The sequence below is a fragment of the Mytilus californianus genome, unplaced genomic scaffold (genome assembly GCF_021869535.1).
Source record: "Mytilus californianus isolate M0D057914Y unplaced genomic scaffold, xbMytCali1.0.p SCAF_71, whole genome shotgun sequence".
Lineage (NCBI taxonomy): Eukaryota > Metazoa > Mollusca > Bivalvia > Mytilida > Mytilidae > Mytilus > Mytilus californianus.
This window is the reverse complement of record NW_026262725.1, coordinates 95,951-111,026: the sequence shown is the minus strand read 5'-3', so window position 1 is coordinate 111,026 and position 15,076 is coordinate 95,951. Positions and strand designations below refer to the sequence as shown.

Sequence of the window (15,076 nt, the reverse complement as noted above, 5' to 3'; positions counted from 1 at the left end):
TGATATTATTTTTCTTTCTTTTCTCGATTAGTTTGTTTAAAAATAAAATACCATGTTGTCTCATCTATATATAGTTTCTTAAAACAAACAAAAATAACACCTTTCATTTGATAAACATTTATTTAAAATATTTAAAATTGTATTTGATTTTTAGTTGAAACATTTAAACTGCAACCATTTTTTTTCCTTTCTTTTCCCCCCCAAGGGTGACTGGGGAATAGAAGTATGGTCACCATTGGTCTTCCTCCGACCGGCAGTAAAACCCGTGCTAAAGTGGGGCGTCCGTTTGGCTGTGCGGGATGTACAAATTTGCAGCCACGTCCGGTCAGAATGGGGACGTTAAATCCGATGCCTCGTGTAAAGAGAGTGCCACGCTCTTTGCACGTTAAGAACCCTTACAACAACTTTTTGAGGGGTCCGTAGGTGACCTGTTGCAAGGCTAAATTTCTGTCCCTATCCAATATACCCTCATTTCCCGTGGCAGTCTAAATTTCTCCGACCTTAATCCCTTAATCTATTACAGAACCTACCTATTGTATTTATTGTGAACTTGTTCTCGTCCTGAATATGCATGAAATATTTGCCACTGGACGTTAAGCAACCAACAATCAATCAATCAATCCTTTCTTTTGTATGATGAATATACTGTTCATGTCCTTCACTGTATTCATCTGTTAAAATAACCTTTTTTGGTCATCTAATAAAGAGTCGAGAAAATCTACTTCCATCGGTTCCTAAAACATATATACACTTGTAATTAAGTATTCATTTTTAGTAATAAATAATATTTAATTATTTGATAAGAAAACAAACAAAATATGATGAAATTCTTTTTTTCTTTAAAATCAAAATAGAAGAAAAAAAATCGTTCTTTTAATCAGGTAAAGATAATAAAAGCTTTCCTTTATTCACCCACGTGACGTCACCTCTTCACATTCTAATTATAGAAATTGAAGATGATCGCCATGTTTTTGTTTGTTGTCCTGAGTTGTTTTTTATCAATTACCCATGTGGGAAGTGATGTAAATACAGCAGATTGTTATACAAGTGAAGAAATATTGGATTGTCGAGGTGGTGGTATTCAATACTTTAGTGGAGAGATAGATCCTTCTATTAACAGGGTGTTGATGAACTATATTCTGAAAAGTGACCAGATTCAAAATGTCCGCGTGAAAGCCACTTGTGTGTTCGAACTTACGATGTCAAATAAAGAGCTATGTGGCACAGTGGAAGGGAAAATTATAGGGGTGAACGGGGAAGAATGCTTATCGTATGTAAGTACCCCCAAGGGTGACTGGGGAATAGAAGTATGGTCACCATTGGTCTTCCTCCGACCGGCAGTAAAACCCGTGCTAAAGTGGGGCGTCCGTTTGGCTGTGCGGGATGTACAAATTTGCAGCCACGTCCGGTCAGAATGGGGACGTTAAATCCGATGCCTCGTGTAAAGAGAGTGCCACGCTCTTTGCACGTTAAGAACCCTTGCAACAACTCTTTGAGGGGTCCGTAGGTGACCTGTTGCAAGGCTAAATTTCTGTCCCTATCCAATATACCCTCATTTCCCGTGGCAGTCTAAATTTCTCCGACCTTAATCCCTTAATCTATTACGGAACCTACCTATTGTATTTATTGTGAACTTGTTCTCGTCCTGAATATGCATGAAATATTTGCCACTGGACGTTAAGCAACCAACAATCAATCAATCGTATGTAAGTACATCGTGTTTGATTAAATTTTAAAAGTGAAAAAATAGTTGAATAGTTAGCATGATTACCATATTAGGAAGTTAATTACATGACCATATAAGGAAAGCATGTGCTATTTTGTATACCTTATTAGGAAATGTTAATCATGTGACCATATAAGGTAAAAAAATAACCACGTGATAAATATTTTGATTTCGATTATTGATAAAAATTGATTTATTGTTGAAAATAAAAAAATTATATACTCACATTGAGATATATCTCACTCGCTTCTTTTATATCATTTTCTAATGATATGTCCTGATAAGAAAATAATGTAGGAAATTAACATAGTGAGATATATGTCTATGTAAAGGAAGTAATCTATGTCATAAATTTGATTTATAAACTTTAAAAAAATCTTTATTTCATTAGTTATCAATCGCAATTACTCATGTTAAACAATATATTTTGATTATGATTATTGTAATATAAAGGATTATATTTATAAAAGAGTTATGCTTACATTTTTTTGTTTACTACATGTACTGCTGCTTCCACTTGCAACATATCACTGCTAAAATCATGTTTAGTGATGATATTAGTTAGGCCAGTATCCAAATTCTTGAACGAGCTTAAAAACCTATTCATTATGCTGACGGATCATGTATAACAGTGTAAATGTATCTTATGGTGAGTATCCAAGTATTGGTGGATCATCGCAAAAGCAGTTTCCTCTGCATCGCGACAGAGAATAACAGTTGTCACATTTTAACCCGCTGCCAATCTCCTCTGCGATATAAAAGCCTGCATTTGCCTTTACCTCAAACGACGGAACATTTTCACTAAAATCAAGTCTACACTCCCCGATTGCTACTACATCCGACTCTCTTTTCAAGACCAAACATTCAATTTCATGTAGCACTGACATATTAAAATCTCGAATCTTCTTGGGATGGCAACCAACCGTCGAAAAGATCTTTTTCTTCATCTATTGTTCTGGTTTCAGCGTATCATGCAAAAGATGATGCAATCTAGAGGAACGCATTGAATCATTGATTGTTGTTTGCTTTACGCCTCATGAGCACTAAAAGGTTATATCGCGGCGAGAGCTAATTCGAATATTTCTACAATTTAATTTATATTTTTAAAATCAGACAAAAGGTCCTCAAATAAACTAAAATTCTAGACTAAAGCAAATTGATTATTTACAAATAAAATACCAGTAATTGCTAGGATTCTTGAAATCTATGCCAAGGCGTTCCACTAACCTATACTGAAATTGTATGTCAAGATATGTTACCTGCTCACGCCTTTTATGATCTTTAATTGCTGAAAAAGCAATGATCATTAGTTCATTAACAGAATATATTCATGCATGAAATATCAAGAAACGAAGTAAGAAAGTGTATGAGCAAAATTTGCAGGTTATACACTGTTTACACAACGTCCGGTGGCAAATATTTCATACATATTCAGGGGCATTTGATTTTGATCTATGAAACCATGTAAATACATAATCTATAAATTAAAAACGAAACAATTTCAGAAAGTCAGCCATAGCCTAGAGCATTATACCACCGTATGTATGAGAAAAAGAATAAGAATGATATTACGATGTTAACCTTGAATAAAATGCCGCCAATTAGAAAACATGTTTTATATATACACACCCCCAAGGGTGACTGGGGAATAGAAGTATGGTCACCATTGGTCTTCCTCCGACCGGCCGTTTGGCTGTGCGGGATGTACAAATTTGCAGCCACGTCCGATCAGAATGGGGACGTTAAATACGGTGCCTCGTGTAAAGAGAGTGCCACGCTCTTTGCACGTTAAAAACCCTTGCAACAACTCTTTGAGGGGTCCGTAGGTGACCTGTTGCAAGGCTAAATTTCTATCCCTATCCAATATACCCTCATTTCCCGTGGCACTCTACATTTCTCCGACCTTAATCCCTTAATCTATTACAGAACCTACCTATTGTATTTATTGTTACTTTGTTCTCGTCCTGAATATGCATGAAATATTTGCCACTGGACGTTAAGCAACCAATAATCAATCAATCAATTATATATACACAGGTAAATAAAAATAGTTTTGAGACGTATTGGAGAAAATAAATAATTTTGTTGTTCATAGTAGGAGTGAAAATTTATAATCATGGTTCATACCTTGTTTGTATTAAAATTAAATTTTATCTTACAACCCTTGTCAAGTGAGTCTTTCGTGTTGCATCATTATTTTCTGACATTAGTGTTATATCAATAATGATCAAATAATTATTATGAAAACAAAATGTCTAAGTGGCTTGGTACTCAAATGGCTTCATTTTGCCAATAAATATATCCTTTGCATAATTAAAATTTAATACATTTTCATTTATCAAGGTTTATGAGCAATTTCTTTAACTTACAAATGAATATATGCAATAACAGGAAAATATTTCAAAATATATTTAAAAAATAATCAAAAAAATATTTGTGACTTTATGTCCTGTGACTTTTTGTCCCCCCTCATACTTTGAACGACAAAATTATTTTATGTCTACCTGTGCGAATTTCAAACGCGCGATTTTACACCAGTACTTAAAACCTTCCATCCTTTATGGGTGGATTTTACATAGATAAATAGAATCGTATAATATAAGTAAAATGAGGATGTTAAATTTGATGTATGCCTTTTTGTGCTTCTTCGTTACATTTGTCTGTTTTTATAGTTATCACTGTCACTTAGATCCTTGATTTCCGATGCTAACATGTCCAAGTGCCATTTGATAGCTGTTTTGTGATGATATGTTCTCTTTCCCGAAGAACAGTGACATGACTAAAGTCTTTTTTACGGTATCAAATGTTACAATTGTTCTCTTTAATTTTGACCAGTATCTCCTTCTTTCGGCATGAACAGAAAAAAATAAACTGCAAGAAACTGAATGTGGAATCCTTAAAAAGACTAAGAAAAGGGCATGTTCTAATACAGCTTGTTCTTGTAGTTGATGCACCATATGACCTTGATCTTGTGTGAGTTTTTTTTTCTTCCACCATTTGTTCTTATGAAACGGAGTTTAAAATTTCTTTACATTGCTAAATTGCATAATGACTTTATCTAGCATTTGGACATTCAAAGGAATAGTTGCGATCACGTTTCGCTATTTGTTGATCTTCTATACATTTTTTTTATTCTCTCAAAATATACCAGCATCAGGTCTACTAGTTATTTAGGCCACGTGGCCAGGATCGAAGGGGCCTGAAATGTTCTTTGATGAGGCAAATACTCCGTTATATATGTCAATTACAGTAGGATAATGTCTGGTTTGGTAAATGTCATTGTTTTTATCCATATGCAAGTTAAGATGACTTTCATACCATCTTTTTATGTCTATAAATCTTTATACATATTCGGCATTTCTTCGTGACTGATGTTTCCTTTGGTGTTTGGTTTTTTGAAAGTTCTCTGAAGGAAAAATGAATATATATTTAGCATAGAATAGGTGGATTGATACTACGGACAAGCAGTCTTCGAGTTTCACAAATTAAGCACAAGTTTAGGATTTTCTCTAATTTTGCCCTCCCCCGCTCGACGATGAAGGTATATGACAACATTCATGCTTTTTATTCACCGAGGGGAAACATCAAATTCTCCTGTCTGGTCTCTTCCTCCCCGAGGGTATCGCCAGTCCAGTAGTCAGCACTTCGCTGTTGACATGAATATCAATAATATGGTAATTTTTATAAATTTCCTCTTTACCAAATCATGAATTTCGAAATACTAAGGATTTTCTTATCCCAGGCATATATTACCTTGGCCGTATTTGGCATTACTTTTTGGAATTATGGGTCCTCAATGCTCTTCAAATTTGTACTTCTTTGGCTTTATAACTATTTTGATCTGAGCGTCACTGATGAGTCTTATGTAGACGAAACGCGCGTCTGGCGTATTGAATTATAATCCTGGTACCTTTGATAACTTAACACATTCTGAATTATCCTTGCGTGAGAATATGTTAGTCCCCGAAATCTTATTTAATTGAAGAACAGAACAGAAACACAAACAAAAAAAATGTAAACTGCAATTTATTCCGCAGCAGCCACTCCAAACAGTAGAACAAACGAACAAAGCAAGAAAACAGCGGAAATGACTCACTAGTAGTAGAGAGTGAGAGTGCCCTCCTCAAGTGAGGATACTTCTAATCCCCCCTATAATCCCCCTAATCTTCCAGCTTTCTCTAATCTTCATAATCCAGCTTATGGTACGATTTTAAGCACTCTAATCTTCTTAAAGCAGCTTATGATGCAACTTAAAGCACATTATTATGTAATCAATTGGATGAAGATAATCCTTATCTTTTAATCTAGATTATAGATCGTCAATGTTTTGTTCCCCCTTTTAATCCTGATTAGAGTAAACAATTGTTAATTATAAACTATTTGTTTTCGGATTAGAGAACCAACTTTTAATTGATATCCTAGATTAGAGGAATCACTTTTAATAATTGACCTATTGTTTGGAGATAATTGAAATCCATTTGTGTTCGGACAAAATTAGCGGATCCTTTGTTTGATTAAATGAAATGAATTGTAACGGAAAGAGAGACAGACTATTTTTATTTTTACAGGAAATACTCTACAACACAGATTGCAAGAAAGAAGAAATATTTACGAACCACTAACTTTATTTTCTTACAAACTAGTCGAGATAAGGATAGTTAAAATACAAAAAAGTTTTTTCTTTTTTTTTCTTTGTAAATTCATGATATTATTTTTCTTTCTTTTCTCGATTAGTTTGTTTAAAAATAAAATACCATGTTGTCTCATCTATATATAGTTTCTTAAAACAAACAAAAATAACACCTTTCATTTGATAAACATTTATTTAAAATATTTAAAATTGTATTTGATTTTTAGTTGAAACATTTAAACTGCAACCATTTTTTTTCCTTTCTTTTCCCCCCCAAGGGTGACTGGGGAATAGAAGTATGGTCACCATTGGTCTTCCTCCGACCGGCAGTAAAACCCGTGCTAAAGTGGGGCGTCCGTTTGGCTGTGCGGGATGTACAAATTTGCAGCCACGTCCGGTCAGAATGGGGACGTTAAATCCGATGCCTCGTGTAAAGAGAGTGCCACGCTCTTTGCACGTTAAGAACCCTTACAACAACTTTTTGAGGGGTCCGTAGGTGACCTGTTGCAAGGCTAAATTTCTGTCCCTATCCAATATACCCTCATTTCCCGTGGCAGTCTAAATTTCTCCGACCTTAATCCCTTAATCTATTACAGAACCTACCTATTGTATTTATTGTGAACTTGTTCTCGTCCTGAATATGCATGAAATATTTGCCACTGGACGTTAAGCAACCAACAATCAATCAATCAATCCTTTCTTTTGTATGATGAATATACTGTTCATGTCCTTCACTGTATTCATCTGTTAAAATAACCTTTTTTGGTCATCTAATAAAGAGTCGAGAAAATCTACTTCCATCGGTTCCTAAAACATATATACACTTGTAATTAAGTATTCATTTTTAGTAATAAATAATATTTAATTATTTGATAAGAAAACAAACAAAATATGATGAAATTCTTTTTTTCTTTAAAATCAAAATAGAAGAAAAAAAATCGTTCTTTTAATCAGGTAAAGATAATAAAAGCTTTCCTTTATTCACCCACGTGACGTCACCTCTTCACATTCTAATTATAGAAATTGAAGATGATCGCCATGTTTTTGTTTGTTGTCCTGAGTTGTTTTTTATCAATTACCCATGTGGGAAGTGATGTAAATACAGCAGATTGTTATACAAGTGAAGAAATATTGGATTGTCGAGGTGGTGGTATTCAATACTTTAGTGGAGAGATAGATCCTTCTATTAACAGGGTGTTGATGAACTATATTCTGAAAAGTGACCAGATTCAAAATGTCCGCGTGAAAGCCACTTGTGTGTTCGAACTTACGATGTCAAATAAAGAGCTATGTGGCACAGTGGAAGGGAAAATTATAGGGGTGAACGGGGAAGAATGCTTATCGTATGTAAGTACATCGTGTTTGATTAAATTTTACAAGTGAAAAAATAGTTGAATAGTTAGCATGATTACCATATTAGGAAGTTAATTACATGACCATATAAGGAAAGCATGTGCTATTTTGTATACCTTATTAGGAAATGTTAATCATGTGACCATATAAGGAAAAAAAATAACCACGTGATAAATATTTTGATTTCGATTATTGATAAAAATTGATTTATTGTTGAAAATAAAAAAATTATATACTCACATTGAGATATATCTCACTCGCTTCTTTTATATCATTTTCTAATGATATGTCCTGATAAGAAAATAATGTAGGAAATTAACATAGTGAGATATATGTCTATGTAAAGGAAGTAATCTATGTCATAAATTTGATTTATAAACTTTAAAAAAATCTTTATTTCATTAGTTATCAATCGCAATTACTCATGTTAAACAATATATTTTGATTATGATTATTGTAATATAAAGGATTATATTTATAAAAGAGTTATGCTTACATTTTTTTGTTTACTACATGTACTGCTGCTTCCACTTGCAACATATCACTGCTAAAATCATGTTTAGTGATGATATTAGTTAGGCCAGTATCCAAATTCTTGAACGAGCTTAAAAACCTATTCATTATGCTGACGGATCATGTATAACAGTGTAAATGTATCTTATGGTGCGTATCCAAGTATTGGTGGATCATCGCAAAAGCAGTTTCCTCTGCATCGCGACAGAGAATAACAGTTGTCACATTTTAACCCGCTGCCAATCTCCTCTGCGATATAAAAGCCTGCATTTGCCTATACCTCAAACGACGGAACATTTTCACTAAAATCAAGTCTACACTCCCCGATTGCTACTACATCCGACTCTCTTTTCAAGACCAAACATTCAATTTCATGTAGCACTGACATATTAAAATCTCGAATCTTCTTGGGATGGCAACCAACCGTCGAAAAGATCTTTTTCTTCATCTATTGTTCTGGTTTCAGCGTATCATGCAAAAGATGATGCAATCTAGAGGAACGCATTGAATCATTGATTGTTGTTTGCTTTACGCCTCATGAGCACTAAAAGGTTATATCGCGGCGAGAGCTAATTCGAATATTTCTACAATTTAATTTATATTTTTAAAATCAGACAAAAGGTCCTCAAATAAACTAAAATTCTAGACTAAAGCAAATTGATTATTTACAAATAAAATACCAGTAATTGCTAGGATTCTTGAAATCTATGCCAAGGCGTTCCACTAACCTATACTGAAATTGTATGTCAAGATATGTTACCTGCTCACGCCTTTTATGATCTTTAATTGCTGAAAAAGCAATGATCATTAGTTCATTAACAGAATATATTCATGCATGAAATATCAAGAAACGAAGTAAGAAAGTGTATGAGCAAAATTTGCAGGTTATACACTGTTTACACAACGTCCGGTGGCAAATATTTCATGCATATTCAGGGGCATTTGATTTTGATCTATGAAACAATGTAAATACACAATCTATAAATTAAAAACGAAACAATTTCAGAAAGTCAGCCATAGCCTAGAGCATTATACCACCGTATGTATGAGAAAAAGAATAAGAATGATATTACGATGTTAACCTTGAATAAAATGCCGCCAATTAGAAAACATGTTTTATATATACACACCCCCAAGGGTGACTGGGGAATAGAAGTATGGTCACCATTGGTCTTCCTCCGACCGGCCGTTTGGCTGTGCGGGATGTACAAATTTGCAGCCACGTCCGATCAGAATGGGGACGTTAAATACGATGCCTCGTGGAAAGAGAGTGCCACGCTCTTTGCACGTTAAAAACCCTTGCAACAACTCTTTGAGGGGTCCGTAGGTGACCTGTTGCAAGGCTAAATTTCTATCCCTATCCAATATACCCTCATTTCCCGTGGCACTCTAAATTTCTCCGACCTTAATCCCTTAATCTATTACAGAACCTACCTATTGTATTTATTGTTACTTTGTTCTCGTCCTGAATATGCATGAAATATTTGCCACTGGACGTTAAGCAACCAATAATCAATCAATCAATTATATATACACAGGTAAATAAAAATAGTTTTGAGACGTTTTGGAGAAAATAAATAATTTTGTTGTTCATAGTAGGAGTGAAAATTTATAATCATGGTTCATACCTTGTTTGTATTAAAATTAAATTTTATCTTACAACCCTTGTCAAGTGAGTCTTTCGTGTTGCATCATTATTTTCTGACATTAGTTTTAAATCAATAATGATCAAATAATTATTATGAAAACAAAATGTCTAAGTGGCTTGGTACTCAAATGGCTTCATTTTGCCAATAAATATATCCTTTGCATAATTAAAATTTAATACATTTTCATTTATCAAGGTTTATGAGCAATTTCTTTAACTTGCAAATGAATATATGCAATAACAGGAAAATATTTCAAAATATATTTAAAAAATAATCAAAAAAATATTTGTGACTTTATGTCCTGTGACTTTTTGTCCCCCCTCATACTTTGAACGACAAAATTATTTTATGTCTACCTGTGCGAATTTCAAACGCGCGATTTTACACCAGTACTTAAAACCTTCCATCCTTTATGGGTGGATTTTACATAGATAAATAGAATCGTATAATATAAGTAAAATGAGGATGTTAAATTTGATGTATGCCTTTTTGTGCTTCTTCGTTACATTTGTCTGTTTTTATAGTTATCACTGTCACTTAGATCCTTGATTTCCGATGCTAACATGTCCAAGTGCCATTTGATAGCTGTTTTGTGATGATATGTTCTCTTTCCCGAAGAACAGTGACATGACTAAAGTCTTTTTTACGGTATCAAATGTTACAATTGTTCTCTTTAATTTTGACCAGTATCTCCTTCTTTCGGCATGAACAGAAAAAAATAAACTGTAAGAAACTGAATGTCGAATCCTTAAAAAGACTAAGAAAAGGGCATGTTCTAATACAGCTTGTTCTTGTAGTTGATGCACCATATGACCTTGATCTTGTGTGAGTTTTTTTTTCTTCCACCATTTGTTCTTATGAAACGGAGTTTAAAATTTCTTTACATTGCTTAATTGCATAATGACTTTATCTAGCATTTGGACATTCAAAGGAATAGTTGCGATCACGTTTCGCTATTTGTTGATCTTCTATACATTTTTTTTATTCTCTCAAAATATACCAGCATCAGGTCTACTAGTTATTTAGGCCACGTGGCCAGGATCGAAGGGGCCTGAAATGTTCTTTGATGAGGCAAATACTCCGTTATATATGTCAATTACAGTAGGATAATGTCTGGTTTGGTAAATGTCATTGTTTTTATCCATATGCAAGTTAAGATGACTTTCATACCATCTTTTTATGTCTATAAATCTTTATACATATTCGGCATTTCTTCGTGACTGATGTTTCCTTTGGTGTTTGGTTTTTTGAAAGTTCTCTGAAGGAAAAATGAATATATATGTAGCATAGAATAGGTGGATTGATACTACGGACAAGCAGTCTTCGAGTTTCACAAATTAAGCACAAGATTAGGATTTTCTCTAATTTTGCCCTCCCCCGCTCGACGATGAAGGTATATGACAACATTCATGCTTTTTATTCACCGAGGGGAAACATCAAATTCTCCTGTCTGGTCTCTTCCTCCCCGAGGGTATCGCCAGTCCAGTAGTCAGCACTTCGCTGTTGACATGAATATCAATAATATGGTAATTTTTATAAATTTCCTCTTTACCAAATCATGAATTTCGAAATACTAAGGATTTTCTTATCCCAGGCATATATATATATCCTTGGCCGTATTTGGCATTACTTTTTGGAATTATGGGTCCTCAATGCTCTTCAAATTTGTACTTCTTTGGCTTTATAACTATTTTGATCTGAGCGTCACTGATGAGTCTTATGTAGACGAAACGCGCGTCTGGCGTATTGAATTATAATCCTGGTACCTTTGATAACTTAACACATTCTGAATAATCCTTGCGTGAGAATATGTTAGTCCCCGAAATCTTATTTAATTGAAGAACAGAACAGAAACACAAACAAAAAAATGTAAACTGCAATTTATTCCGCAGCAGCCACTCCAAACAGTAGAACAAACGAACAAAGCAAGAAAACAGCGGAAATGACTCACTAGTAGTAGAGAGTGAGAGTGCCCTCCTCAAGTGAGGATACTTCTAATCCCCCCTATAATCCCCCTAATCTTCCAGCTTTCTCTAATCTTCATAATCCAGCTTATGGTACGATTTTAAGCACTCTAATCTTCTTAAAGCAGCTTATGATGCAACTTAAAGCACATTATTATGTAATCAATTGGATTAAGATAATCCTTATCTTTTAATCTAGATTATAGATCGTCAATGTTTTGTTCCCCCTTTTAATCCTGATTAGAGTAAACAATTGTTAATTATAAACTATTTGTTTTCGGATTAGAGAACCAACTCTTAATTGATATCCTAGATTAGAGGAATCACTTTTAATAATTGACCTATTGTTTGGAGATAATTGAAATCCATTTGTGTTCGGACAAAATTAGCGGATCCTTTGTTTGATTAAATGAAATGAATTGTAACGGAAAGAGAGACAGACTATTTTTATTTTTACAGGAAATACTCTACAACACAGATTGCAAGAAAGAAGAAATATTTACGAACCACTAACTTTATTTTCTTACAAACTAGTCGAGATAAGGATAGTTAAAATACAAAAAAGTTTTTTCTTTTTTTTTCTTTGTAAATTCATGATATTATTTTTCTTTCTTTTCTCGATTAGTTTGTTTAAAAATAAAATACCATGTTGTCTCATCTATATATAGTTTCTTAAAACAAACAAAAATAACACCTTTCATTTGATAAACATTTATTTAAAATATTTAAAATTGTATTTGATTTTTAGTTGAAACATTTAAACTGCAACCATTTTTTTTCCTTTCTTTTGTATGATGAATATACTGTTCATATCCTTCACTGTATTCATCTGTTAAAATAACCTTTTTTGGTCATCTAATAAAGAGTCGAGAAAATCTACTTCCATCGGTTCCTAAAACATATATACACTTGTAATTAAGTATTCATTTTTAGTAATAAATAATATTTAATTATTTGATTAAAATCAAAATAGAAGAAAAAAAATCGTTCTTTTAATCAGGTAAAGATAATAAAAGCTTTCCTTTATTCACCCACGTGACGTCACCTCTTCACACTCTAAATATAGAAATTGAAGATGATCGCCATGTTTTTGTTTGTTGTCCTGAGTTGTTTTTTATCAATTACCCATGTGGGAAGTGATGTAAATACAGCAGATTGTTATACAAGTGAAGAAATATTGGATTGTCGAGGTGGTGGTATTCAATACTTTAGTGGAGAGATAGATCCTTCTATTAACAGGGTGTTGATGAACTATATTCTGAAAAGTGACCAGATTCAGACTCTCAGGCACTTGTTTATATCTATGGGAAGATTTAGGAGCTCATAATATACGTTGATAGTGGATCTTCTCATGCATAAAAACAAGTGCCAGTGGTCGGACTTTGACACTTCAATGTTTATGACATTTTTTCTAAACCAGAACTTTTTTTTTGTTTTATTTCTGGGCCTAAGGAAAATCTACATTTATGGCTAATTTTAAAGAAGCTATATCTTTCAATAAGTGTAAAGTCCAAGAATGTTTGACCAACCGTTTATTTATTCCCATCTTGGTATAGATCTCAAGTAACATCATGGACTTGGAGGGGGGGGGGGGGGGGCATTTACATTTACTTAAGGCAGGTCAATCAGACCTCACCTTTGATTCCTGTAATAGTAAGGCTTTATCTGATTTGTGTCATTGTACCGTAGAACTTAAATTGAACAAACTCCGTGTTCTCCACAGGGAAGCAAGTCAACTCACACTATTGCAAAGTCGTACCACGCCAACCAACTGATACCACTAAAAGTCAATTCAAATCAACATTAACTACTAGATTTTGGTATTCACAATATAATTCTGTCTGATAGACCTATCAGAGACCATGTGTCAACTTAAAACAGAGGCAGACTAGAGCATACTATATTAAATGACATGTACATTGTATGTATAAAATTGAATGAAAGAAATAAAATTTTAACATAATTTTATCTCTCAGACTCTCAAACTGCTCATCTTTTTAATTTGTCGAAAATCAAACTTTGATCTGACCCTAAAAAAAAGAATATCCCATGATCCCATAATGATTTCTTTTCAATTTCATGGACAAAACTTGTGTAAATATATTTTATCATGATTGTATGTCTAAATAAACAATATAATATTTGTATTTGTTTTTATTTCAGCTAGATTCTAATTCTTGGGTTTAATATCCTAGAAGTGACAAGACATACATGTACAATACATGATACTATCTAGTAGCTGCATTGACTGGTCACCATAATAATTCCATGACCGCTATGAAACTTTTAAATTAGACCTTTTTGATGTTTTGAATATAGTTATACATGTATATCTACAGATTTGATCAAAGTACATGTACTATGAAAATTTTTACCAGGTCTTATCATATGACTAGTCAGACAAATTTTGGTTCAGATTTCTGACAGGAATTGTTACAAAATTGCCAGGGGTTACAACACATGAATATAATTTGTCATGGAGTTTACTGTAACGGTCCAGCTATTTTTAGAGGCTGACTAATGATAATATCAGAACTATGATATGTCTGCAACTGTTACTATAAAATGTGGGAGATACATGTACATCGTATTATTGCAGACTATCAATATATACATGTATACAAGTAGTTACCCATGTATCAGTTATATAAAGATAGTTTGCATACATAATGAAGATACAATGTGCAGATACATGAAATATGTTTTATAAAGTATGTAAGAAATGAAGAATATAAACATATTAAAAAAAGACAAGACAAAATATTTGTATGAAATTTGATGTAAATGTAATAGGTTGGACACTTAGAAGTACAATAATGTAAAAGAAAATTAAAAACATTTCTAGCCCAACAACATAATCTTTTTGTGTAATATTATCCATGCATGATAAACAATAAAATTACCACACCTCAGATTGTTCCCAATATTATTAAATCAGTGTTTGTACAGAGTGACACCTGCTGATCTAACTAAAAATGCTAATGTGGCATATGAAAACACTTAGAACATAGTGGAATTAAACTATGCACCACTGTGGAAAACCTTAATTCTGATGATATTATTCCTGCATAAGAAAAATTCATTTATAAGTGTATTGAGAAGTTGATAAAAGTAAGCATCTGTATGTCGCATACGGCCTGTAACAATATGCGAAACCCATACTACATAGTATAAAGCTGTAAATGGCCTTGAAATGACAAATGTAAAATAATTCCAACAAGAAAACCAGCGTCCTGATTTA

At 33.3% G+C, this 15,076-nt stretch overlaps 1 long non-coding RNA gene across 4 annotated transcripts; it reads right to left on the bottom strand.

The window, feature by feature from the left end:
* Nucleotides 1–624: 624 nt before the first annotated feature.
* Nucleotides 625–8,524, bottom strand: LOC127710324 (uncharacterized). 4 transcript variants are annotated; one of them, XR_007986134.1, is made up of 3 exons: nt 8,206–8,524; nt 7,950–8,000; nt 625–734 (listed from the first exon to the last, which is right to left on the bottom strand). It is a non-coding gene; the product is annotated as an uncharacterized LOC127710324 (long non-coding RNA). The 4 variants fall into 4 exon arrangements; XR_007986132.1 differs by lacking the exon at nt 7,950–8,000 and adding an exon at nt 1,953–2,003; XR_007986133.1 differs by lacking the exons at nt 7,950–8,000; nt 8,206–8,524 and adding exons at nt 1,953–2,003; nt 2,209–2,327.
* Nucleotides 8,525–15,076: the final 6,552 nt, after the last annotated feature.